Source organism: Pleurodeles waltl, chromosome 10, assembly GCF_031143425.1.
Source record: "Pleurodeles waltl isolate 20211129_DDA chromosome 10, aPleWal1.hap1.20221129, whole genome shotgun sequence".
Lineage (NCBI taxonomy): Eukaryota > Metazoa > Chordata > Amphibia > Caudata > Salamandridae > Pleurodeles > Pleurodeles waltl.
This window is the reverse complement of record NC_090449.1, coordinates 33,622,427-33,650,388: the sequence shown is the minus strand read 5'-3', so window position 1 is coordinate 33,650,388 and position 27,962 is coordinate 33,622,427. Positions and strand designations below refer to the sequence as shown.

The window sequence follows — 27,962 nt, the reverse complement described above, 5'->3', positions numbered from 1 at the left end:
TGTCTGACCAGTATTAAAACAGAATTGGACTGGTAGAAAGAGAAAAGATTAAGTTTGTGTCTCCCACTGGGCATTTAATTTGAAGAAGTACGCCACATCCCTGCAATACAACAAATATGAGAGGTTTCCGTGATGTATTTTCTGATCTATCTAGACTAACTAAAGACCGCATCTCTATCGTGAGCACAGTTGATAAAAAAAGACTCAGGTCCACACAGTTCAACTTGCTCTCATTGGCAGAACCTTACCATTTTCCCATTAAATCATAAATAACACTTTTTGGACCATGGCCAAGCTTGACCTAAAAAAAGTTGGAAAAAATACTTTCCTCCATGACCTGGAATAGGCAGCTTTCTACAGATATTGGAATTGCTTTTGCTTCTTGTTCCAGGACACCAAGGATTGTCACATGTAGTCCTATACAAAAAATAAAACTGATCATTTGTGCAGTACAGACCACAAACGGAATGGTCTTTTGATGCTTAAAATAATCATTTTGTTCGGGAACAAGGAGGCCATTGTCACTGAATTGAAACAACTTTCCGCTTAAAATGAGAGCTTCTCAGAATTCCCAAGCCACCTTTGTGCGTTTTGAATATTTTTAGTTGTGCATCACCCTAAGCGTCTGAGAGATTTATTTCAAACACAGTAGCCTGCTTGTTCCCCTGTGGGCCTTCAGAAGAACACAGTGGAGGCCCTATGGTCTAAGTCATGCGCACTGACACTCTGGACAGCTGCTGACCACAATCCTGCACACTGTGTGGCCTGATCTGAGCACTCTGTGGAAGGCTAAGTTCAGGATAGCGTGTCATGGGGCGGACACGTGGAGTAAGACTTCTCTAGATCATGTGTCATGAGGTGGACGTTATGAAAGGCCATCCAGCTCAACTAAAAGGTCTGTAATGCTTGGCTTAGATGCAGTGGTCAAACTCTTTGTTCTTTGCTGATATGAGCCTGCTAAAAAGGTCATGCTGCCCACATGCCAGAGTCTTGCGTCACGGTACGCAATCCCCTGGAGCAGTGCCTGAGATGAAGGTACATGGGATGAACGGAAGCATGAGTGACAGAAGCCATCGTGGCATCAGAAAGACCTCAGGACAAGATTTCAACTAGCAAGAGGGCCGGACAGGCCTTTTATTCTACCGGACATGTCCCTGATGAGCTAGAGTCCTTGTAGGGCGATTTTGAAGGCCCAGGGTTGCTGCTGGTGCCTCAGTCACTTTCCCCAGCAACCCAAGGTTAACTGCAACAGGCACAGGGGGGCTTCCAGACAGACAGAAAAAGAGGGAGGTAGGTGGAAGGTAGAGAAAAAGTGAACAGAAAGACAGACGGGCGAATGGAGGATAAGAAAGAGCGATAGCTCGAAAAGACGGAAGGAGTAGGGATAGTTTGATCATTTTCTGCCAGGGCTGCTTTGGTTCCCCAGTTCTACCCTGGCAAGCAACGCACTGGGACAGAAGATCTGCACAGTCACCTCTGCATGGGGTGATGCACAGCTGCATGGGCACACAAAAGCACACGTGAAAGAAGCAGTATTCAAATATCCCTGGAATTTCATGACTCTGTGGCAAATACCAGGATAAGCAAACCTGACAAAATTCCATTATTTGGTAGAGAACCTGCGGATTCCACCAAAATGCAAGTTTGTATTTCGCGGGAGGACTTCCAAAGCCAAACAAATCGATTCACTGGACTTTATTTTCAACTGTGTCTCGTAAAAAAGTGGGGTAACTCCACTGCACAACAGCGGGTAGCCCGCTTCATGCGTGAAGAAGAGGTATTTACAAACTAAGAGGCCTACTCAGAGAAACAAGTGACCACTTCAGAACAGCTGGACAAGGCGGAACTGATGGAAAACAAAGAAACCACTGTAGAAATAGTAAAGGGCGCTTAAGACAGACGTGCACAGTACAACCTCAAAACCTGCACAACTTGACCACATGTACAAGTCCGAACGGCACAAAGAGTAAAAAAAAAAAAAATACATTTAAAAAAGGGGGGGGGGGGGGGGTGTGAGGGTCCAAAATCATTTGTGCCCTTTTCCACTTTGCACTGAGCTTCAAATAAGGTCTTCAGTGTAAGAGAAACTTCCACCTACCATCAAGCAATTTCAGTATTTTTCAGCTGTCAGAACAGCTCCATAGCTGCTGCAGCTTGTGGTGGTAAGTGGTATATTTTCTAGTGTGGATTTATATGTATCCCAAACACAACCAATAGACTGTGTTGACTTTTCCGTACTTTTGCAGACCGATAGCTGTGAACCCCCAATGATGCATATAGGTTGATGACAAGTGAAAGCAGTAATGTCTGTTTTCAAACTATCTCTGCTCAAAAGTTGACTGTCTGGGCAGCCCTCTAGCAGTGCCCACACCGCAGCTGTCGGCCTGTTATATAGGCGCCGGTCTTGGCTTCTTTCCGGTTGAGTAGCTCAAGATGCGACCAGAGGATGTCCTGTTTCATTTGGAATGTTCCCTCTGACTGGCCTTCTTTCCAACTCTTTCCTGAACACTATGCAATCCTGGTGCTATTTCGGGTTCACTGAGACACAGACCCCTGGAAGACCTTCCACAATTTCACAACCGATGAGGGGCACCACTTCCCAGCCTCCTTTCGCATACTGAACTTTCATATGGTGCTTGCGCTACTGCCTGAACTCTTGGACTCTGTCCTGGTTCCTGTGGCATAAACTCAGAATCCTGTACATCTACCTGGAGCATAATGTGGATCCTGCCATGTCCCAGTGGAGCAGACAGGAAGGACCAAAGCAATATAGTGGAAAACAGGGCCAAGAACCTTCCAGCTTTCAAAATCATACTGTTACAAAACTAGTGGTGATCACCGAGAGACCATTCAGGTAAGAGCCACCGACCTTACCAAAACGGGTTTGGTTGTCTTTCTTCTGCAATGCTTTGGGTATTAAACATCAGAACTGTATCTGCGTTAACTGTGGAAACTTGAGCGCACCGTCCTTCCTCTGACTTTCTTGTGAGACTAAATTGCACCCCTAGAGTGCAAGGTGGGAGACAGGTCTCCCCCAAACAACTATCTCAAGGTCTTTATCCAAACAATGGTCTGAAGGCACCCAACGACCAAGACTCTGCATCAGTTGCCTGCAGAGAGACACACCAGAAGGTTAAGCTCCTATTCTAAAAGCACTACAAATATGCAACAATGCTGCAGCTTTCAGACCTTCTGCATATCAAAGATGGAGGACTCTCAATCCTGAAACCTTAAACATCTAATGGAGGCCCAAAAGGGCTGCAAGAATAAAAATATAATTTTTTCAAGAGCTTCAATAAAATGGACTTCTATTAGGCACTCCCAGGAGTAAAAGCTACTACTCCTGGATTGGCATTTGGCACCCACGTCACTGCCTTTGCTGCCCCCGGTCACAAGAAAAGAAGTACCAAGCACTGAACAATTAGCAGCAAACAGAAGGCTGAGGGTCTAAGGCTGGCGCAAGGGGTGACACCTGTCATACCACTGGTCGTCAAAGGGTGAGAAATATCTGAAATCTGAGACAATTACTAATTTATTATATTGAATTTTGTTTTAGTTTTGTAAAAACTTTCTAGCGGAGCCCATATTTAATTCATATTGTAGTGTGCAAGTTATTGATGTACCATGTAGACGCATGAGGGATAGTCTTCTAAACTTAACTGCCTTCCTAACAAAGTCCATGTTACGTGGGATACCTTTGGCCTGTGGTTGATGTGCAGATACACCAGAGCTCACTTTCAAGGTCCACTTCCCGGGTGCTGTTGCCTTCTAATCCAAGATATTGCTACTATCCTCATATGCAGACACACCAAATTCTCCACTCAAACCAGTAAAACAATTACTGAATTGGCTTTAATTCTTCTCCCCAATGTTCCTGTCAGCGCTTCTTTTGATGCTCAGCTGATGTGAATTCCCATATTTTGGCAGCTCTATGTGATAGGGAAAGGCACCTAGAAGTCAACAGTGATGTAATTTCTGTTTGCTATTTAATCTGTCCCTAAATTTCCAACTCAGAGAGGGATGTCGGAAAGAGAACAGATTCCTTGGTCTTGGTACCCCACTTGAGTTTTTAGGTTAGGCCTCTGTCTCCCTCCGAGATGATGCTTTCCTTCAGGCAGTGGGTTGCATTAAAGTTCAGTACCACAGAAATGGTAAAAAGTGATCCTAAAGTGCAGCAAGCTTGGAATGGGAGTTATATAAATTCAATAAGTTCAAGCGTCATGTGTTTAAATTTCTCTTTGTCCATAATCCTTGATGCAGTCACATTTAGAGAGGCTGTTATTCAGTTATTTTCTTAGGAATGTACTAGAGCTAACCACTTGATGAGCAGGGGGCACAACTATGGGCCAACCAGGTCAATAGTATTCTGTTCAACTGTGGAGAACTCAACTCCTCAAGCTTGGTAGTAATTCAGAAACCCTCTGACTCCACAATAATTTCATTTGATGCTGTATTCCGTATAGCTTAGATACTAATGGGGCATTCCTTGGCACACTCATCTGCAATACCTTCAGAGATACTGATAATCAGCATCTGATCTCTGTTTGTCTCTTTGTGTTTTCCTCCATATGCACTGATTTACCTTAGATTTTCTCCCTTCCTTGAGTGTCTCTCCTGTCTGCCCTGCTCAATCCATCACCGTCTTTCATTGGTTACAGCTGCTGTCCCTTACGACAACGATCCCCTACATGCAAAGCACGTATGCAACAGAACGTCACTTGCTAGTGATCTCATGAAGTAGATGACAGACGTTCCCATCCAAGTTTTCATCCTTTCACAAATTAAAAGATGTTTTTTGGTTAGGTAGAGAGCAAGGGGAAGAAAGTTCCAAAGTATTGGGACAACAAAGACAAAGAGTGTCTTTCATTTTCCAAATGAAATGAAATGAATAGGATGCATCTAGAAGAATAGGTTTGCCTCTTAAGATCCTGAGGGGTGGCCTATTTCAGGGTCTGTGGACCACACAAAGGACCGTGAAACAAAATATTGCTGTTGTGGGATGCCAATGGCAATGATCCAGGACAGGTGGGCTATAACTTGAGAACTCTACAAACAAGGCGGGTCACTGCATTCTGACTGACCATTTTCCTGCAATGAGAAATTTCAGTAGGATCTAATAAAGAGATTTCCCATCAAGACAGAAACCCATTTTGGGCATAACTGCTGATATGCGTCCTTGCTAAGATATGGCAAATGTGTACTGAGATCGTGAAGATAGGTGCATCATGCAGAAAATTCCATTAAAAGCCCAGAGACCTCAGTCCTGGGATGGTGTATGCGTTATTACTGCAGTCAGTTCATGTCAGTTTGACCCCAGAACAGACTGACAGAGCAGTGTAAATACTGAGCCTATGCTTCTTTTCCCGGGGCTGGGCAGGCTCCCAAGTCTGAAGGCCAGTACGAAAGAGCCCAGAAGCCGGCACTGCTAACCACGGACTAAATCAGCTTTGTCATCAATGAGCCTGGGTCAGTAGCAGCTTATTCAGTATCTAACTGCCTTCATGCACAGCTGGAATTTCCAATCACCACTACCCAGCCACCCTTAACGCTGTTGAAGAGGAGTGAGATGGGCTGGCTGTCAGTGGCAAATACATAACTGATAGTATAGAAGTATATATTATACATAAGGCTCCCAGTTTTCCGTTTTTACTGATTTTTACAGATCTATATACAGGCAGAAAACCATGTATTTCCTTTCTGTAATTGTTTTTAAAAGCAGAATAAAAAACAGAAAATTGGTCTCCTTCTGAGCGACTCTCCATTCTATTTATTCATGAATTCTAGGACAACAGCTGAGCAGGTTGAAAGCACGAGAGTTAAAAACTGGTTAAGATTTCACTAAATCAATCCATATCTCAACATATATATGTGGTATGAATATAATATTTTCATATGTGTGTTTTTTCTAATTCTATTGGGCTATTTATTGTGATACAACCAGACAGGCATCAAAGTAGGCATGCATATTTATCAGTTAATGAATGTGGAAATATACAAGTTCCAACTTATTTTATTCACAAAACACTAAATATGTATAAAGACCAATACGCTGGCCAAACAATAAATATGGATAAATACGGAAAAAAATCTTTAAAAAAATAAATACCATAGAACCAGCAGCCCTATTTACATATTAAGGAATTTTATGAAGCGCTTGGTCTTCTTTCAGTTACTTAAAAAAAGGCAAAGTTCGGCAGGAGATGAATCAGAGGCTTGACAGACCACTGACAAGTTGGGAGGACAGTTCCACCACATGGTCGAATATAAGCCAGGAGAGGTAGGCATCTTGTCATCAGTGGTCAAGCTAAAAAATGAGTGAAATTAAAGCACATTGGGCACAGGTAAATCATCTTCTATATGCAGATGACCAACACGTAGTTGCAATGTTATGTCAAAACATACAAAGGCAGCCTTTGCCAAAGGGCTTCTTGGCGCTGGAAGGTCCCAAAAGGCCAAGGGTCTAATGTGACACATGCAGCTGTAATTCTGAATTCATTAAGAACAAATATAAGCAGAGGTTCTGTGCTCAGATAAGCACACAAACCAACCTGGAAGCAATCCAAAGAACTGGAAAATTCTGAAACTCACGAAGTTGCACGAACAGCATACAGTGAGACAATTTACCAACTATCACTAAGAAATTTAAGGAGCACACTAACCTAAGAATTATACTTTGAGTTCTGTATCTCATCTCTGGAATAATGAAGTTTTTCATACTGTGAATTCCCACATAACTCTTTCTGAAGTCTTCCGTTCTCTATCCATCCTTTATCCAATTCATCCAACTAACAGACTTGCATGTCTACCACTCACACCATTCCCAATAACAATTTACATTTTCCATCTATTAATCCACCACTAATTGACCCTTGAGTTCCAGAGTAGCCGGATACTCGCCGAAAAGCGCTTCAAAGTCTCGTCAGGGGTAGTAAGCACTATATGATTATAATAACTGTTTTCATGCCCTTTAGGGATATCTGTTTTCTGACCGCAGTGTTGGTGGGTTTTGTGTGTAAGCCTAAAATGTGCTGCCCAGGACTGCTATCAAAATCTGCAAACCCATGCATAGCATTGTTTGAATTTGCTATTTCATATGAATTATTACATTGGTTGGCTTGTACTTCAGCTTTTTGGCTCATAGGGCTGAGTTTTATATTTACTTTAATCACTAAAAAGTCCGAACATGCATACTAAGCATCCTTTTCTCACTTTTTTGTTTCCTCTTTCCACTAACAACAGTTCTTTTTATGTCTAGCTAGAAACAGCTTTAAGTGAACATAAAAAATTGTTAATAATAAAGAGAGACAAGTCTGACAACACCCCTTGGCTTATATATTTCTTTAATGCATTTGACTGGAGAGCAGTTACGGTAGCTCGTCTATCCATTGTTTATAACTTACAGAGAGATTACTAATACAGACTCTTTCAAATACAGTAAAAGGGGCTCTGCATTATTTACCTCTGTGAGAAATATAGTGGAAAGAGGTTTTTCATTATGAACTCTTGATAAATACAAGCTTTACGATAATAAACAGAGAGAACTTGTGCAAATGTCTAGTTCAAGAAGGACAAAAGCAGTCTGGTTACATAACTTGTAGCTGTATGTTTAATACTTAGTTGTGGGCTACGTAAATAACTTTTTCCTTTTAAAAGCACAAACACTGAATGCACATTCATTTATTAAGTGTGTCTGTGTGGTCGGGAGAGTCCTGCATATTTAACCCACATCATTGCTCCTTAGAAGCAAGCCATGGACTGCCATACCTTTCTAGTCTGAGGTTCACATGAAGGAGGGAACGAGCTTCTTCGTCTCCCTTCTTCACAAACATCTGATTGGACGTAGGTTGTGTTAGCCCGCCTACGAAGTAGTTCCACTGCTGCTAACTTACAAATGTACTTGACCCTGAGTCTAATACAGCAGGAAAAGGACTTGTGTGGTGTAACCGCTTAACAAACACAACAGGAGGAGGCTTTACACTGTGAACTATTTGAGAGAGTTGCTTCAAAAATAACTCCTCGAACATTAACTAAATTTACATTACTAAGCCATGGCCTCAACGAAACCACGAGGGCTTCTACAGAGCCACGAGGATAAATGTTAAAGTTAAAACCCTTATGATGGAAAAGCAAAACACTCTTAGTAGAAAGAGCACTTTCACACACCTCAAAGTGTAGCCATCGCACACTACCATCGGTACTCCCAAATTCATGCCAGTGCACTAGGTACGCACTGCTCACCCTTACATGCTAGCAGTCTTGCACTGACAATAGCACCTCTACCCCATCACAGCAACCACCACATGCTGCCAGAATCACTCTCGCACACCTCACATAGTAGTGCCAGTCTACTAAGAGCACTCGCTTCCCTCAGAGAGTAGTAGTCTAACACTATTGATAGCACTTTCACATGCCCTGAAAGGACAGTCTCACACAAATGACAAGACCCCTCACAGATAAACAATTACACATTACAGAAGCACTCATACCCCTCACTGACAAGCACTCAAGCCCCTCACAGACAAGCAATCATACAGAAGCAGACTTAGAAGTCTCACAAACTTGTTGTAAAGCAAGTGGGCTAGACAGATCTTGGTAAATGCCCCTTCATTGATTGAAAGTGTGTGTGTGTGTGGTACTGTGGATGGGAAACTGGTAAATGCAAGAAAAAGTTGATGGGTGAATGAATAGGTGCATGTGTACAAGGAAGACATGGATGGTGAGTGACAAGAGCTTGGACAGTTGAATGAGCGAACACATGGATGAAAGCATCCGAGCACTTCAATTGTAAGCCAGACCTATAAACTTTGGCAATGTAGAAGCAGTTGAAACACATCGTCTTTCACTATACAAACGTCAACACTATAGACTTTGTCAATCGATGTCTGTTGTGCACTGTGCCTCATAGTTTTTTTAAAACAAGGATCGGAAGCCATGCACTGGGCAAATTATACTGAGCTCAGTGCTCTGTGTAACTTGGTCTACAAATATTGACTACTGGATGCATATAGCTGCATCACATCACCTGCTGAATTTCTCAAAAGAATTAGCCCCCCAAAGGATAACTAGCAAACCTTCAACCTTAGAAAATATAACCGTCATTGTAACCCTGTTTTCTAAAAGTCATGGGTCACAATGGCCAGCTGGGCTTCATTTCCAGCCATAGCAAAGAATTAGCAAATATTTGCAACGCAATAGGTCTTGCATTTGTGAGAGAGCGTTTGGCGTTGTAAATGACAATGGGGGTCATTACGACCCTGGCGGCCGGCGGTAAGGTGGCGGTAACACCGCCAACGTGGCGCAATTGCCACGGCCATACCGCCGTCCCCTCCAATATACCGCAGGATTCCGCCTGGCGGTCATAATCCCCAGGGCAGCGGTGCAAGCACCGCTGCCCTGGGGATTATGAGTCCCCGACCCCCAGCCTGTCCGTGGCGGTAAACACCGCCATTGAAAGACTGGCAGTAAGGGGACTTGGGGTGCCCCTGGGGGCCCCTGCACTGCCCATGCAGTTGGCATGGGCAGTGCAGGGGCCCCCAGGCATAGCCCCGTCACGCATTTCACTGCCCGAATTTCGGGCAGCGAAATGCGCGGCGGGTGCTACTGCACCCGCTGCACATCAGCATTGCTGCCGGCTCTATTACGAGCCAGCTGCAATGTTGATGTGACATTTCCGCTGGCCCAGAGGAAATATCATAATAGGGAGACAGGAATACCGCCGGCAATGGCGGTATTCTGTCTCCCGCGGCCTCAGCGGTCTTTTTCCAAGACCGCCGAGGTCGTAATGACCCCCAATGTCTTGTACTTATGTGTTTTGGTTTGGAGTTTAGTGATGGGTCTGGAGTCACAACTACTTTTCCAACATTTTGGAGACAGCACCTTTTGCCATCTTGCCTAGAACTAGCCTATGTGCTTGGTTGGTGACCCTCCAGAGGTTATCAAGAGCACCTTCTATCGCTGATTGTTAAGCTCTACCCAGGTCAGTTGGTTAATGTGCCCACTGCAGAGGTCTTGAAAGAACGAGAATGTCACAGATTATAGTCCTTACACAGCTTTTTAACCTCTTCATTCTGCAAGGTCGATGAAAATGAATTATAGAGATTTTGTTAAGAATGGCCCAACACGCACCAGACAAAGAACCCTAGGGGAGAGGATGTGGCGTAAGGGCCAGAGCTGCTGACTTTGGAGCTAGGGAACACAGTTCGAGTCTCGGCGCCAGCTCAACATCATGTGATTCTGGGAAAATCATTTAATCTCCCCTTGCTACCAAAAATGTTCTTGTGTAATGTAACTGGTGCTCATGTAAAGCACTATAATACCTTTGTATCGAGTTTTCGCTACATAAAAGTGCAAACTAAATAAAGCACTCCAATATCTTTGTGTCGAGTTTGCGCTACATAAAACTGCAAAAAAAAAAAAAAAAGTCCCCACAGACTTTGCAAAACAATTCTTTGGTGTAAATTTCGCACTACATAAAAGTGCAAAAAAAAAGTCCCCCACATACTTTGCAAAGCAGCAAGATGCCCAAAAATGTGGAAAAGGACGAAATAACATACAGCCATGCATCATGAAGCAATTAGGCAAAAATAGAAAAATTGTGCGCTACACTAAGTTACATGACCTATCGTGCAATAATCCATGTAACAGGGTCCGTCTCCAAGGTGGTAACACACCAGCCTCAAAATGGGACAAACATAAAGTATTTACCAATGATATCAGAGGATTTTTGAAAGGCAGCCCCAGGAACCAATGAAAGTTACGGGTGGAGTTAAAGCCCACAGAAAAGATTACGTGTGGAGAAGAGCAATATAGATGAAGGACCCCAGTTGGTAATTCTGGCTTGTTGTACCTGAATTCCAAATGTAGACCCTGTGGGATGCCTCGAGCAGCCCTACTACACTACCACTGTGCATAAGTGACAGAATTTCTTTCGAGAGTAACAGGGATGGTGGAGGTGCAACACAGGTGTTACAGCACAGATGTCCTGCTTTAGAAACACGTTTAACTTCAGAAATGCTAATAAGGAGGTATGTGAACAACTGCAGGGAAGCTGCAACAACTCAAGAAGAAACCAACTCTAAACCAGTTAGGCTTCATCTACACAGCCTTTAGTGTAACCAGCTGATTCAGCATGGACCACCTGTAGTTCATTTAATATGGATGGCTGATACAGCATGAGCCAACTCAAGTTAATGATTTGCGTGACCTTGCTACACCCCCTCCTTCATGACCTTCCTCTGTACTCCGTTCCACATGCCCCTCCTTAGTACAGTGCTCCATTACGTTGCAGGTAAGTTTGCACTATATAACAGCACATACACTGTTGACACGGACTGCAGTGAACAAAATGATGCAAAAACAGCTGGTGCAAAGCTACTCTCTTTTATCTGGTCTGTCTAATATTTGGTATATCCAGAAGTGCAAATTCAGGAGGTGGCTATACTACTGGAAATACTGACGTATGCCCTATTAATAGAGTTACTAATTGCTTCCAATGTGCAGACCAGTAATAGAGGCATGCATACCTTTGTAGAAACCATAAGACATGTCAGAGGGAGAGCTCGCTTACCGTGCTCTCTTATGCACATCCTGCAGCTGGCCATAAGTATAGAACAACTGCACCAACACAGGCTATTCAAGACTCTTTCTGAAACCAAGGTATGGTGGCGAGGGGATTACCAAAAGGAAATGTCAGAACCGTAAAACAATTGTGAAACTCATGAAAGCCAACAACAGCAAAGTAGGAGAAAACACTAGCAATGTGCTAAAGAACAAGCTATTTATATATTTAGGCTCTCATTATGACACTGGCGGTAAATCCCGCTTAATTCCACGTTGATGTCCCCCAACTTACCGCCGCGGTGGCGGATATCCGTTTACCATATTATGACACACACACACACCAATCCGACAGAATACAGCCACATTCATAAATCAGCCAGACCAAAGGTCAGTGATAAACTGGTGGTCTCAAAACCCACACCGGTACGCCAACAGAACAACGCCCATCACATTATGACCCACGAATCACCATGGTGGACATTCAACGGCGGTAAACCATTGGCGGTACATACCGCCGTGCACAGAATGGACACCCGCATACAAAACAACACAACATGGGCCAATCCCAAATACACACACCTGACACCCATACACACACCACACCCACACCACTATAAAACACACACCCACAGTACCCACAACCCTTTACGAATACAAATCATTGCCATGAGACTGACACCAACACCACTACAACAACTAGACCCACACTACACTCAAACCCATACACCCCTTACGCAATCCACATCACACACCCCAACATATTACCCAACACACCCTCACCAACACACATCACATAACACCTATGGCACCACAAAGGCAACCCTGTTTCACTGAGGAGGATTTAAGGGTCATGGTGGAGGAAATAGTCAGGGTAGAGACACAGCTGTTTGGAGCACAGGTGCAGCAGATATCAATAGCAAGGAAGATGGAGCTATGGCGGAAAATCGTGGACAGGGTCAACGCCGTGGGACAGCACCCCAGAACAAGGGACAACATCAGGAAGAGGTGGAACAACCTAAGGGGGAAGGTACATTCCATAGCAGCAAGACATCATCTCGCTATACAGAGGACTGGCGGTGGACCCCCGCCTTCTCCCCCACAATTCACAGCATGGGAGGAGCAAGTCTTGGCAATACTGCATCCTAAGGGCCTGGCCAGAGTTGGAGGAGGACTGGACTCTGGTAAGTCAACTTTTAACAATTATCAGCCACCACACCTGCATGCTATCACATATCCTCACCCTCCCATCAGTCAACTCCATCCCACACACTCCACCATCACATCACACTAATCCCAATGCTAAGCCCTGCATGCTGCACAAATGCATGGACACCCCTCACAGCCCTGCATGGACACTCATCACAAAAGCATGCACAGCATAGAGAAACTAACAATCCCACCATACACCAACATACACAAGAAAAAGCTGGCAGGGCAACACCAACCATAGAGGGGAAGCTACAGAAGTACAAATGTCAGACAGCTGAAGTATAATAGACCATTTACATCCCCACAGGTACCCCAGCCAATGTCACTGGTGAGGAGGTGCCACCACTATCCAGTCCTCAAAAAGAAGAGGCCAATAGTGATGACAGTAACTCCGGACTTCAGGATCTGGACGATTTACCCTGCCCACCAGGGACCACTGGACAGTTGGTCACCCAAGCCCAATCACAGACCACCACAGAGCATCCCTCCTCAGGAACCAACACCACAGCACTCACCCAGCGTCCCCAAACCTCTGTCCCCGGGACACGTCAATCAGCAGTGTGCCCACATGTCCAGGGTCCCCAGGCCACACCTTGCACACAAGACATTCAGGCCCTTGGGTCAGTGGGCACACCGTCCAGGGGACAGAGGCACAGGCCAATAGGGACACTGGAAGGACTACTGTGCACCAGGGGGAGGACAGGACCAGGGAACCGACTCTCCAGGAGGCACTCTCAGAGATCCTGGGAGCCTACCCGCATTCCCAGGACACGATGGGCCAGATTCTAGACAATGTGCAGGAGAACAGATGGCTGCAGGAGGGACAGTATCAGGGGATCAGGGAGGACTTGCAGGCCCTCTACAACACCCTGGTCTCCATAGCAGGGGTGCTGGCAGAAACGGCCAACATTGTGAGGGAGGTAGTGTCACACCAGCGGGCCCTTGCCACAAGCCAGTCATCTGAACAGCCTTCCACTTCCACTAGTGGCCAGGAGGCCCCGCCACAGGACCAACAGGCCACCAGCACCCCTTCCCCCACCAGAAGGTGAACCATACCGCAAACGTTCTCTGCGAAACAGACAGAAGCCAGAGACACTTGCCAAGACCACCTCCAGGAAATGAGACTCTCCTGATTGTCCCCCTTGTGTCCCAATCAGTCACTTTGTCCACCTTGAACTGTCATTGCTCCCCTTCCTACGTCCCCATGGACAATGCACCTGTGCTACAGACAGACTGGAACAATACCCTGGACTTTCCTCCATCATCACCCCATCCATTACACTTTTCCCTCTATGTATTAACACTACAATAAACACCCTTGGATTAAAAGTATTTCAGGTATTTCACATATGTATTAATTGAAACAGCTACAACCATTGCAAATGAACTGCACGTAGAATGAACATAGAATTAATGACCTGTAGTTGGCTGTTGTGATCACACCAGGAGAATTTGTCAAATCACCAACATCTGCAAAATGAATACCCTGAGATAACAGTAAGTGGGAAAAGGAGTGGGAAATGCCAGCATGCCACTGCCACACAGAATACAACCAAAGTTATAGAAATGTAAAGTTGCACTGTCTCAACTGTGTGTCATTGGAAGTACTGAGGTATCACAGATGTACTGTTGTCCACAGCCTCATCCTCTGCCTCCTCATCCTCACTGTCCTCAGGGTCCACTGTTGCCACAGGGGCATCTCCAGTCTCCTCCTGCAGAAAAGGCACATGTCGTCTGAGGGCCAGGTTGTGCCACATGTAGCATGCCACTACTATCTGGCAGACCTTCTTGGGTGAGTAGCTCAGGGATCAACCCGTTAGATGGAGGCACCGGAACCTGGCTTTCAGGAGGCCAAAGGTCCTATCAATTATCCTTCTGGTTCGCCCATGTGCCTCATTATAACGTTCTTCTGACCTTGTCCTGGAATTCCTCACAGAGGTCAGCAGCCATGATAGGTTTGGGTAACCAGAGTCAACTGCAAATATTGAGGGACAGCATTTAGCCACACACTATATGGCCCACACCATAGGCATACACCAACATTTACTGGGTGGGAACCAGGGCTCACTTATTAGCCATTAGCCTCTGTAGTTGGGACATCCCATTTGGGATGCCGCTTTTCCTCAGGACAAAGGCATCATACACCGACCCCGGATACTTAGCATTGGCGTGGAAGATGTAATGGTCTGCCAAGCACACGATCTGCACATTCATGGATTGGAACAGCTTAAGATTCCTGAACACCTGTTCATTCTGGCGTGGGGGCACAAATGCAATATGTGTTCCATCAATTGAACCAATTATATTGGGGATATATCCCACTGCATAGAATCCGGCCTTAACAGTGGCCAAATCCTCAACCTGGGGGAATGCAATGTAGCTGTTCATGTGTTTTAGAAAGGCAGACAACACTCTTGTTAGCACATTTGAGAACATTGGCTGTGACATTCCTTCTGCCAAGCCCACTGTCACTTGGAAAGAACCAGTTGCCAGGAAATGGAGATCTAAGAGCACTTGCAGAAGAGGGGGGATCCCAGTGGGCTGACGGATAGCAGATATCAGGTCAGGCTCCAACTGGGCACACAGCTCTGTGATTGTGGCCCTGTCCAGTCTATAGGCGAGTATTATGTGCCTGTCCTCCAGTGAAGCCAAGTCCACCAGGGGTCTGTACACGGGGGGTGTCTCCATCGCCTAGTCATCCGCAGCGGTAGGTATCTAAGGGACAAAAGAGTGAGTAGGCTGTCACAAACTGAACAATGGAGCCACAACAGCAGTCCGCAATGTGCAAACATGTCATGGGACAGTGTAATTTGTGAAGTATGTGCCTATTTATCCTGTGATGCAGCATTAATCCATAGGCCTGTTCAACCCCCCTGAAATGGCGTAGGCTTGTCCTGTGTGGAGGGACAGGTGGAAGTGAGGTAATGCTGCTGACGTTGTACGCTGTTGCGGTAGGTGGTCGTGAACCGCCGTGCAGTTCCTCATTGGTTATAATTGGGCCCTATGAGGTACAGTGGCCAATGGTGAGCTACGCCAGCGGTGACAGTATGAACCGTCGCGGATGTGAACGCCATTTTCTATCAGATTCCTAACTTGTTTCCTGACCTTCCATAAGAGAGGACCTACACTGCATGTGCTGCTATCACTTGTGTCTGGAACCTACCTTGGCCCTTGTGACCAGGGAAAGGGCCCCAGCCTTCACTTCTGAGGAGTTGGAGTGACTGGTGGATGGGGTCCTACCCCAGCACGGACTGCTGTATGGGCCTCCAGACCAACAGGTGAGTACACTGTAGGCATGATGCATGAATATATGGAGTTATGTGTGAAGGCCTTGTATAAGGGGGGTGGGGGGGTGGATGGCCTCTTGGCGGTGTACACGCTGTGTGCCGGGCTAGGAGTGTGCCAATGTTGATGGAAACGGGTATGGTGGGCCATTTGTGTGACTGGCTGGACTGTTTGTCTAATTGTGTTCTCCTGTCTGTATTGCCTCTGCGCCCATCAAAAGAAGGGAATATGGCCTGCCATCGGCAAGGACGTTCGGACCGGCAGGGCTATGGCAGGCGGAGCACCCACTGTCGCAAACGGTGGGAGGACCTGAGATGCTGGGCGCGAAAGACCGTGGTGGCCCAGCTAAGGATGGCCTCCCAACGAGGAAGGGGTGCCCGTCGGACCCTGACCCCTCTGATGGCCCGCATAGCGGCATTGGCCTTCCCTGAGCTGGATGGGCACTTGAGGGCATCACAGCAGCCAGAACGGGGTGAGTACAGTGGCTATCATTGAAACTTACGGCTGGAGGGGTTGTATCAGAGTGGTGGTTGTGCGTTAGTGGGTGTCCCTAGGACAGGTCAGACATAGCAGCGTAGGTCCTCTGGTGGCTAAGGGTTTGATTGCTAACTACTGCTTATCTAGCGTGTTAGTATTCACGACTGGTCAGGGCTGTGTGGGTCCCAGGTGTGCCGCAGTTGGCGGTGTGTACCCCTCCTCATTCCTTGTTGAGTAGCCATTTCACTGGTAGTGCCATGCATAGTGCGTAGGCCTGTTCCCTGTGAGGGTGCTGTGTACGCGAACTGTGGTGTTGGTGCAGTCATTGACCCAGTGTATCCTTTGTCTCTCTCCCCCCTTTCTTGTTTTGTCATCCTGTCCTTATGTGCATTAGCATCATCTAGCGGAGGCGCAGAGGCACCGGCGACAGAGGGAGCTAGAGTCCACCGACGCTGAGGGCACCAGTGGGACTGAGGGCGAGGTGAGCAACGCAGTGGAAACTGGAGTGGACAATACAGACTCTGATACATCCTCCGATGGGAGGTCCCTGGTGGTGTCGGACACCTCTGTGACCACCCAAGCTGCAGGTACAGCCGCCACCGCCGTCCCAGTAGCCCTTCAGCGAGTTGCCCGTGCCCTCTCACCCAGGAGGAAGGGCATCTCCTTTGCCTCAGGCACCTCAGGCCCTGCCCCAGTGAGCCCTGCTACCCTGAGTGAGGAGGCTATTGACCTCCTGGGATCCATCTCTGTAGGGGAAACAACCATTGTGAATGCCAACCAGGAGCTGGTAGCCCAGATGCAGCAATCTAATGCATTCCTGGAGGGCATTTACGGTGGATTGGTGGCCCAACAGAGATCGATTCAGGCTCTGGCCTCCTCTCAGATGGCAGCCATTGTCCCTGTTTCAACCGTCCCACCTCCAACTTCCACTTTCCAGTCCCATTCTGAAACCCCAACCCATCCCAAGCACACAGCCAGATGAGCATGCCCACAAGACAACACCCAAGAGTGTCACAGGCAAACACAAGCACCACACTTCATCCCACAGGCACTCACACAAACACCATTCAGTTGCAGACACAACATCCACTATCCCCACGGTCTCCCCCTACTCCCCCTCCCACCCTGTTACGTCCACACTCACACCTGCATGCACTACATCAATATCCATTACCAGCATCATCACCACACCAAGCAGAACACACCTCACTGGCAGACACCTCCACAACATCCATGCACATGTACCCTGTGTCCTCTCCCACCGTGTCTGCCCCCCAGAGTACACAAACACAGGCACTCAGACACCCAACAGCCATCCACCTCACAACAGCATACAGCCCATGCACCTGCACCCAAATCCAGCAAACACCTCCAACATCCACTCACTCCCTCATCCTCCACTCCCATACCTGCTCCCTCTTCCCACCCCAATGTCCCTAAAAAGCTTTTCCTTTCCCAGACTGACCTCTTCCCTACCCGTCTCCCCCGTCCTGCACATATGGGCAGGGTATCAAGGGCCCAGCCAAGCACCTCAGCCTTCTGGGAGTTCACATACATTCTGTCATTCTGTCATGTCAGAAATAATGTAAAACTGCAAACTGTTCAATTGCGGTGCCAGAGCGCATCACAAGCACATCCCAGAGATAGCTTCCTATATATTGTTCTATATAATCAGAGAGCATTAGAAATGTACATACCACAGATAGGTCGCCTAAACCCTCCCTCCTTTATAAACATGCACAGCCAGGGTGATACTTACAAATGTGCCAATGGTAAATGTGGAAAAGTGTGAGATACGCAGATGCAGGATCTCTGAAAGAAAAAAGGCATAAATGTCTAACAGACAGAGAAAGTACACGAGACAGCACGAGTAGCAGGGCAAAGGAGGGTGTGAGACTCTGAAAATACCACTCACTACCTATTCCACGCACATCAGTAACAACAAGCATTGGCAAAGCCAATAAGTCTTGCCCATGTGAGAGCTATTGGCTTTGGCAATGTGTTTAAGCCATGTTGAACACCAATGTACCTTCTGTTCAGCATGTCTAAAAGTGAGTGTTAATGGGGCATGGGGGTCTACTGGATTGTGGTACAGAGGAATGGGGTAGGGTGGAGTGGGGAAACTGCCGTAGAGTGGAATGGGGTACAGTGGAGTAGACTACTGTAGAGAGAATTGGGTAGAGTGGAGTGGGGTAGACTAAGACAGAGTGAGGTTCACTGGAGTGGGGTAGATTGTAGTGGAGTAGAGTGGGACAGACTGGATAAGGGTAAAGTTGATTGGGGTTGGCTGGAGCAGAGTGCGGTAAATTGACTGGAGCGTGGTAGATTGGAGTGGGGTGGATTGCGAGGTGTAGGGTAGTGTGGGGGTAGAGTGGAGTGAGGTAGACGGTGGTAGAGTGGCGTGGGAAGATTAAATAGGAGTGGGGTCGAATGGAGTGAGCTAGACTGGAATGGAGTGGGGTGAGTGGGACAGATTGGAGTGGGGTAGAATGGCTTGTGGGAGTGGTAGACTGGGAGAGTGCAGTGAGGTAGATTAGGGTAGATGGGGTAGACTGGAGTGGGGTGGATTATGGCAGACTGGAGTGGGGTAGACTGTAATGGATTAGAGTAAGGTAGAATGGAATGGGGTAGACTTGAGTGGGGTAGGGTGGGGTCAGGTGGATTGGGTGAGGCAGATGGGGTAGATTGGAGTAAACCAGGGCAGAATGGAGTGGGGGACTTTGGAGTGGAGTGGGGTACATTGGGGTAGAGTGTTGTAGAATGGGGTTGGGTAGAATGGGTGTAAAGTGTGGTAAACTGGGGTACAGTTAGCGGGTAGATTGGGTGGGTTGGAGTGGGGTAGATTGAGTGGAGTTAGGTATTTTGTGATAAGTTGGAGTGGGGTAGATGTAGATTGGAGTGGGGTAGTTTGGAAGGGAGAGCAGAGTGGGATAGAGTGGTGTAAGGTACAGGGGAGTGGAGTGGGGTAGATTGAAGAGACTGGGGAGTAGTAGGTTGAATTGGGGTAGACTGGGGTTGGGTGGACTTTGGTAGACTGGAGTGGGGGAGACTGGAGTGCACTGTTGTAGACTGGAACGGGTCTAAGAAACCCAGTGAACACTGATTATTGCTATATTTTACTTCTAAACAAGCAGTCAGAAGTGCAATTAACTTGCAAGCACTAGGGTCATGATTTGAATGGTGCAGCAGGTGCAGTGAAATAGGGTGCAAATGGTCCAGGAAACACACTGAAAACTGACTATTGCTAAGGTTTACTACAACCCCAACTGTGAACCAGCAACACCTGATATCTCCCCTCTCCTTAGGGACAGTCTGCCGTCCCAGTGCTCCCTGTGGTGCAGTGAGAGCACTACCTTCTCCACCACCACGCTTCCAGGCCACTCCCCTCTCCTTCATGGTTTTTTTCCCTCGCAGGCTTCCTCTTCTCCAAACCCAGGTCACTGGCAGACTTTAAAAGTGTATGCATCACTTTTTCTCACAGTATGGGCAGCTTTTTTATGAAAAGCACTTAAAAGTTCTATGAAGTATTTCAGCGCTTTATAAGGCCTCCAGTTATATTGCACAGACACTTCTATATGGCACTGGAGAGATTACATGTTTGGCCAGTATCACAGGATGCTGAGCCGATGCAGAGATTCAAACACAGTTCCCCAGGTCTGCAGCTCTTCACATCTTTATTAGTAATCTGCAACATGTACAAAAAACACTGACAAAGACAATAGAGTTTACATAGACTAAACATTTTGGCTTTGCCAATGCTTGTTCTTTATTATTATATATAATACAATCTTGAAATGCATAACTTCAGGATATCCGCTGTATGAAAACTTCTCCAACATTTGATTTTACAAAAATGTTGTCCATGTAGAATAGAAACACAGGCCAGCCAAAGGTGCTGCACATAACTGACTTGCATCTTAGTTCACTATTGGAATTGTCGGGTGGATGGAAGCATGTTTCAAGATTCATGTTTGAAAACTATTGCTTAAAAAAAATACTTGCACTGATTTAGTCTGATGCACTACTACTAAGATGAAACAGTTCTGCAAGTGAAAGCAAAACATTTTTGGAGTTTTTGAAGAGACTTTTCCATATGTTACATGTTTGTTGCAGAATGTCTTTAAAAATAACAGTGGCCCAAAAGTTAACAGTACACCAAACCCTAGTACTTGTTTTTTTTCACGCTGATTAACTTGTGAATAAATGCTTGCCTGTTTTGAACAGGGGACCAAGTGCAAAGGCCAGGAGTGTGCTTGCAGCTTCCAGACTATAGATCTAAAGGGAAGTTATAGTATAGATTATACAGCAGTCCTGGCTTCAGTGCAGCATAGTTGCAGGTAAACAAAAACCACTATAACGCAGTCAACACTGGCTGTGTCATAAACCTTTTTATCTTTACTTTCAGCCATTTACAACATGGCTAAAAAACAGTGGCAAAGCCAATATATGTTGCATAGGCAAGACTTATTGGCTTTGTGAATGCTTGTTGTTGTTGTGTGCTAGAAAAAATAACATCCTACACCCTCTCCTCTCACATGGGTACTCAGCAGGATTGTCACATAAATTCTCTCACTTTGAAGTCTTAGAAAGAAAAGTAAACACCAAACTCCCTCTGAAGCCAGAGTCTGCCATTTGATTTTGTCTTTGAATGCACAGCAAATGTGACAAAATAAGAACAAAATTGAAAGGACTGTTTACATAAACCAAGAATTCTGAAGGATACAGTAAACAAGGAATGCTCAAGGGAGGGACAAACTCATGCCCGACAGCCTAAAGCAAATAAAGCCAGCAAAGGGAAAGCAAGCAATTGTGAGATACAAACCACAAAGCCAATAGTAAGCAATGGGTGAAATGCTTTCCCAGAGAAGCTATCAGAATGCCCACAAGAAGTCTTAATTAAACCAGACAGCTGTGCTCTCTGGAAGGGTGAGACATTAAAAAAAAAAAAACTTGAGGGACAGCTAAATACTAATCAGGTGGCTCGTAATGTGAATCACAGGATTGTATTCACTTTTTAAACCACACCCTGAATAAACAACACATCTCTTAAGAAGGATTCCGGTTACCATTCAAGGCTATGCACCCTTTACAGCCCCCCACCCCAGCTTTTTCCTCCCACTTAAAGCATTGCATAACCCTCTAATAATGGTCTATTCTGCTAGGAATAGTCCTCAACATCCACCTCCAACCCCCACCAGTCTCATCAAACAGAAGCAGATGAATAAGTCCATAGGCAGAAATGTACATGTCAGAGTTAGTTGAAGGTCATGATCCTTTACAGCAGATCACAGGGGTGGCTTGCATGTACAGCCCTCAAGAGACTTGCAGGCCTATCCATGGGAAGGGGTCCAATGCTTTGTAATGCTTGAAATACATATGAGGACGAAAGCAGGTTTGTGGCTCTTTGTGTGAAGCATAGTCAGGGCCCTACTGCATTTTGGAAATTGTAGTCTTGGTTTGTATCAAAGGACGTAACACACAGTCAGAGCTTGTAAACACAATGACCCTTCCCCAACATTTGCATGTCTTCCGTCACGCTCCTGACAGCAGCAGTGACTGCACCCTGCGCGCGCTCTTGAACATGCCATCGCTCTCCACACCAACTGCACATTCATCATCTTGCCTCATCAACCTGTAGCACTGCAGGTGTCATACAAATCTCTACATCAAGGCATACACTATGAACTACTTAAGTGTTAGTGCACAATTAAGGGCAATACATTTAGTTGGCTACGGACAAATGTATGTTGTAACTGCATTCCTCACAATGTTAATTATCGATTTAACGTACAAGCATTTTATTTTCTTAATAATGCAAACATGTAAAAAGAAAGTTCTTTCACAAACGATCGACAAAAATAGGACTTCAAAAGATCCATTAAGCTAGCAGACTAGAATAAAAATACACATGAAGAACAATACCGGGCATACGTATTTCAGCACCTGGATAAGAATGACAATTTTTGGTCTCTGATTAACAGTTGACCTGCTGGGAGCTGCTAGTAAACACTGCTCAGTCGGTTGAGGGAAACCGAAGCCCTCAAGTGTGAGCAAGATTACTTTGTCTCCGAACGACTAATGCTTGAGTGTATGCTGGAAGGTGCAAGTAATAAATTAGTGGCAAAAGGTAGAAAACATTGTTAAAATACCAGCTGACGTCTACATAACTCAAGGAAACGGTTGACACAAGTTTTGCTCTTTAAGCACGATTATACTGAGAGTACAATTCTAGACTAATTGCTTGAACAGGAAAGGGCACTGCACTGGACTCATCCATTGGGGAAGCTGTCAACAGGAGGACATGTCACACGAAAAATTGATAAGTATTTACCAAAAAAAACACCTTATTTATTGGACGCTACTGTTGGACGTGGAGGCAGTTTGAGGTGCTGGGGGATGGCAGTGCAGGCCGATTGAAAGCGCCACAGCTGCAATGAGCATGAGCACAAAGGAGAGACACAAAAGAAAAAAATAGTTTGCTCACAGTAAAACATACTGGCAATCGTGCGAGAAGCCATGTAACAGGGTCAGTCTGCAAGGCGGTAACAAAACTGCCACAAGGCAGGACAAACGTAAAGCATATACCAATTAAATCACTGGATTTTTTTTTTGATAAAGAGATTTTATTAAATTTTGCATAGAACAAATATAAATACAGTACAACCTGAAGCCAACGGGCCTCAAAACAATAATGGTCCAGTCCTCGGTCCCTGCCGCTTTCATTACTAATGTTACTCACCCTCCCCTCTTAAAGGCCCGCTACATCCTCCCATTTCCCCCATATCTTCTTGTGTTTGTGTAAGCAACCTCTGACCTCGTACACAAGTTTCTCTCGCTGCACACACCAATCCACTCCCCGTCTCCACTTAGCCAGTGCCGGAGCCACCCTGGCCTTCCAGTCTGCCACTATGTCCCTTTGGCCACCAGACATGCCACCCCTAAGAAGGGCCGATCTGCTCTTCGTAGCTCTGTATCACCCATCACCCCGAGAAGTAGGGGCAATGGCGACCTCTTTACCTCTTTCTGTAGGGCCTCAGATATCTCTTGCACCACCCTTTCCCAATAGGCCACTAAATCGGGCATGTCCATACCATGTGGTAGAAATCCGCTGTATGATACCTGCAGCGGGGGCATTCCGCTGTGGGGCGGAGGCCTGCCTTATGTAACATAGCGGGTGTGAGGTATGCGGCGTGAAGGAAATAGGATTGTATTAAACGGAAGCGTGTGGCCATTGTCAGGGAGCGTGGGGCCATTAGTGCTTCTGTCCAGTCCGCTTCCTCCATGGGTCCCACCCAGCTCTCCCACCTTTGGCGAAGCTCTCTCAGGGGTCCCCCAGTGGCAGTGATTAAGGTGCGGTAAATCTGAGAAACCCCTCCCCTTCCCAGAACTCCCATCAGTGCCTTGGCTTCCATGGGGCTGTGCTCGGGTATGCTGTCTCCTGTCTGTAGGTGGACTAGTAGGGCATGACGTAGTTGGAGATATCGGTGGAATTGTGTTTTATTTAAGGAATATTGTTTCTGGAGGTCTTGAAAAGATCGTATCTGTGTCCCTCTCCAAATATCTCCCAGTGTGGAGATCCCTATGGTGTCCCATTTCTGGAAGCCCTCCAGACCTGCTACATGTATCAGCTGCTTCCCCTGCCATAGCGGGGTTTGTTGGGTTAGGCGTCCTCACCACCCCGTCACTTTCTGGGCTGTACGCCATCCCAGAAGTACCATTTTGGTCACATCTGGAGTATCCCGGGGTATCGGGCTCCCGTAGAGCATGTCAAGGATCTGTGGGTAGCCCATCGTCTGCAATTCTAGTTGATATGCGGGGTCTGTCCATCCACCTCCCATCCAGTCATTAATTACAAGTATGTGCATCGCTAGATAATAGTATTGAATATTCGACATACCCAGTCCACCCTCATAAACATCCCTCTGACAGGTTTTTAGCGACAGTCTTGTACGTGAGCCACTCCATATGAATTGGCGTGCTAAAGAGTCCATCTCCCTGAACCATCTCACGGGGAAGGGATGTGGAAAATTCTGCAGGAGGTATAAGATCCTGGGGAGAATCATCATCTTGTACAGCGCTATTCTACCAAGTAGATTCAGGGGGAGGGTCCTCCAGCGCAGAAGGTCAGTTTTGATTTTCTTTGAAAGCGGCGTGACATTGAGTTCCCACGCTAGCTCGGGGAGAAGTGAGATATGTATCCCGAGATAAATCACTGGATTTTTTAAAGGCAAGCTCATGAGAGTGAAAGTGATGGGCATGAGGTGGGCGTGGTTAAAAGCACACTAAACACTTGCAACAGGTTGCTTGCGCTTGAACTAAAAACAACTTTGAAACGAGTCCATATCAGGCTATGTATGCATGTCCTTAACAATGACTGAGAAACTCTTCAGGTTTCAAGTCACTTCACATTCTATCTTGCATTCCCTATGAGTAGTTGTTTTTAGGGTCAAGCGCGCAAAGCGTTCCTTCCCTGGTGTAATCTCTCTGTGGGCTTTTAACCACACCCCTTTCATGCCCATCAGTTTGGTTGGTTTGTGGGCTTGCCTTTTAAAATTTGCTTGATTTAATTAAAGGCATGCATATGTCATGCCTTTTCCAGTGTTTAGCCCGCCTCGAGCGCACCGGCCAACTTCTGAAAACATTCAAGGCTCCATGTTTTCGGTATGCTTTCTGGACTACTTTTTCTCTTTATTTCATAGGCAGCTGATCTCGCTGGGCAGTAGTCGAACGCTTTGCATGACATCGACCCTGTTACATGATTATTTGCACTTTTTCCGGTTCCATGGATAATTGCACTTTTGCCAGTATGTTTCACGACGAGCAAACTTGTTTCCTTTCTTGTGTCTGCTTCGCGCTCATGGCAGCTTACGTGAAATTGTTTTACTTCTCATTTTCAGTTTATGTGGCAAGAAGAGTCTGGTTGGTAGTTTACAATGCTAATACCTTTAACTCAAGCAAATGCGAGACCCATTGCGTTGCAAATGCTTGTTTTTGCTGTAGTTTGTTAAATGCATCATATGATGCTCTTATAGCATTTACTGTGAGCTGAGTCACTTGTAAGGATCCGAGTTCAACTCGTGAGTGCCTGTGTATGATGGGGCGCAATTGAGAACCCTGACGTTAAAGCAGATGGCAGCGCAAGTTTCTCACAGTGCCTGTTCAAGGATCATCAGGGTGTGTAGACTACAAGCAGAGACAATACCTGGCCTATAAGGAGAGCTGGCAGAATCATACTTGCATTTGTGCCAATGGTAATTGCGGGAAAGTGTGATATATGCAGCTGCAGGCTTTCAGAAAGATGGGGAGGGTAAGAAAAGGCATAAATGAGTAAGAGAGAGAGGGCAGAAACAACTGTATGAAGGAAAAGAGGGGAGTGTCTGAAACTATGAAAAGGACACTCACTAACCCTTCCACAGACCTTAGTAATAAAAATGAAAAGGATACTCACTAACCCTTCCATAGACCTCAGTGATAAAAAAAAAAAACTCGAGACACCCACATACTAGTCAGGTGGCACGCTCTGTGAAGCAACGGGTTTTATTTCACTTTTTAAGTTACACCCTTAATTAAATAGGCCGGGCCTCTTGGAAGGAATTTCAGTTACCATTGTTGGTTACACCCCTTTTAGGCACCACCTCCCTTTCCATCCCACTTGAAGCCCCGTGTAAATAATGGTCCATCCCGCTGGATAGCCGATAATATAATACACCCCTCGTCAACCCCTGCTGCCTCTCGCCGTCTGCGGGCTCTTCCCCTCACACAACATCGCTCCTCTCTCCGGCCCTGCTCTCCTCCCTCAGGCAATGCCAGTCCAGCGGCCCTTTCTCTCGCCCAGGCTCCTCCAAGCCTTTGCGGCCCGCAACTTCATCTCACACTGGCTTCTTCCGAGTAAATGAGCCTCTTCGATCACAGACGCGCTCATTCCGCACATTTCACTCCCTCACACAAACACATCCGCCTTCCTCGCCTATTCCCTCACACGCTCGCTCCTTAGAGCGCGACCCCCTAGCCTGCGCCTCCAACACACGTTGGTCGCACCGCGCGCGCCTCTTCCGTCACACGCGGTCCCCACTCCGCGCGCGCTTCTTTCCTCGCACGCTTTCCTTGAAGCGCGCGCTGGCGCTCTTTACTACAAAAGCCCCTAGCGCCACGCGCGCCTCTACGCTCCTCACGCGCCTCTCCCGTCCTCGCGCTCCTCTTCCCTCCTCCTCGCGCGCCCATCTGATGCAAGAGGCAGCGGCGGTTTCACCAGCGCCGCCGCCTCACTCGCTTCAAGTTTCCCTCCTCGAGTTCTGCTCGTCCCCGGGCCTCGCACTCACCGGCCGTACGCGGACGCTTCCTTCCTCTGCCCGGGTCCGGGCGGGGGGAGCCTCTTCCCAGCTGGGTTTAGATATTTATTTCGATTTCTCCTCTCGGCGGGGTCCCGGCGGCACAGACAGACACGCTCCCCACCTAGGCCAAACCCAGCGCCCGCCCCCTGCGGGAATAAGCACGGCGCGCCCCCGCCCTCGCACATGGCCCTGGGCTCGCCGAGGTATGCGGCGCTGCACGGCTCGCAGGAGGCCGCGGGGCTCCGAGCGCTCGCCCCAGACTACTAATATCAGGGAAAGTTCATCGGGAGCTCCATGTCCACTACCAACGTCCTCAAGGAGGGCAGCGACAGCCCGGGGGCTTTTACATGAGCGCCCCCCACACAAAACGTCACAGATGTGCGTGCCACTTTTTAGGGGTTATTTTATTTTCTCTGATATTGGCGGTAGTTAACCCCGACAGTTTTTTTTGCAGGGACTTCATGATTCTGCCTGTAGCAAAACTATTTCGTTTACTTGTCCTTTTTCTAGCGCAAAGATGTCGCAAATTAGCCGTTTGAGAGCGCCTAGTTTAAAAGTTAAGGAATAAGAAGTTGTCGTGTTAAACTTCATATCTCACTTCCTTCCTCCGTTACTGCAGTCTAGAAGCAGGAGCCCTCCGAAAAGCAGATGGTTAAGAATAGCATGGAGTTTGGGCATTTTTTAAGTGCCGTCTCTACAAGAAGGTGGCACATCAGTCCCTATGTGCCACTTTTCTTGCATAGCCCCTGTCCCACTTAACGACACCATGGTTGTGCCTTATTTACACTCACCATGACTCTTGTTTCCACAAAATCATAATTCATGACGCTATTGTGGCACTTTGCTGAATTAGCGCCATAAATTATGGTGCTAGTGCATCTAAGCAGTAGTGAGGCCCATAGATTACAATAGGCCCGTCCCTTTTACGTATGCCCCATACAGGCGTTAAAAATGATGGAAAAAATGTTTGCACAATTTTTTGTGGCCTCCCTGCCTGGGAACACCCCCCTTGCATACATTATACTGGGCAAAGGAATAATGTGGCACAAGGGGTTACAAAGTTGCTCCATTTTGTAACTGTGACATGGCCTCCTTAACATC

At 46.7% G+C, this 27,962-nt stretch overlaps 1 protein-coding gene and 1 long non-coding RNA gene across 8 annotated transcripts in view; one reads left to right on the top strand and one right to left on the bottom strand.

Annotated features, from left to right (window-relative positions):
* The window catches only part of SLC38A5 (solute carrier family 38 member 5), a 372,114-nt gene that overhangs the window by 207,570 nt on the left and 136,582 nt on the right, over nt 1–27,962 (bottom strand). For 2 of the 7 annotated variants that reach the window (XM_069209561.1, XM_069209559.1), the window contains one exon: nt 18,290–18,342. The exons of 2 other annotated variants lie outside the window; for them this stretch is intronic. The gene's annotated coding sequence lies outside the window, so the exon portion shown is untranslated. Of the gene's footprint in view, nt 1–18,289; nt 18,343–26,849; nt 27,025–27,962 lie in introns of those variants that run through there. 3 more of the 7 variants (XM_069209564.1, XM_069209562.1, XM_069209563.1) reach the window with 2 other exon arrangements.
* The window catches only part of LOC138260989 (uncharacterized), a 75,200-nt gene that overhangs the window by 2,985 nt on the left and 44,253 nt on the right, over nt 1–27,962 (top strand). The gene's annotated exons all lie outside the window — the stretch shown is intronic.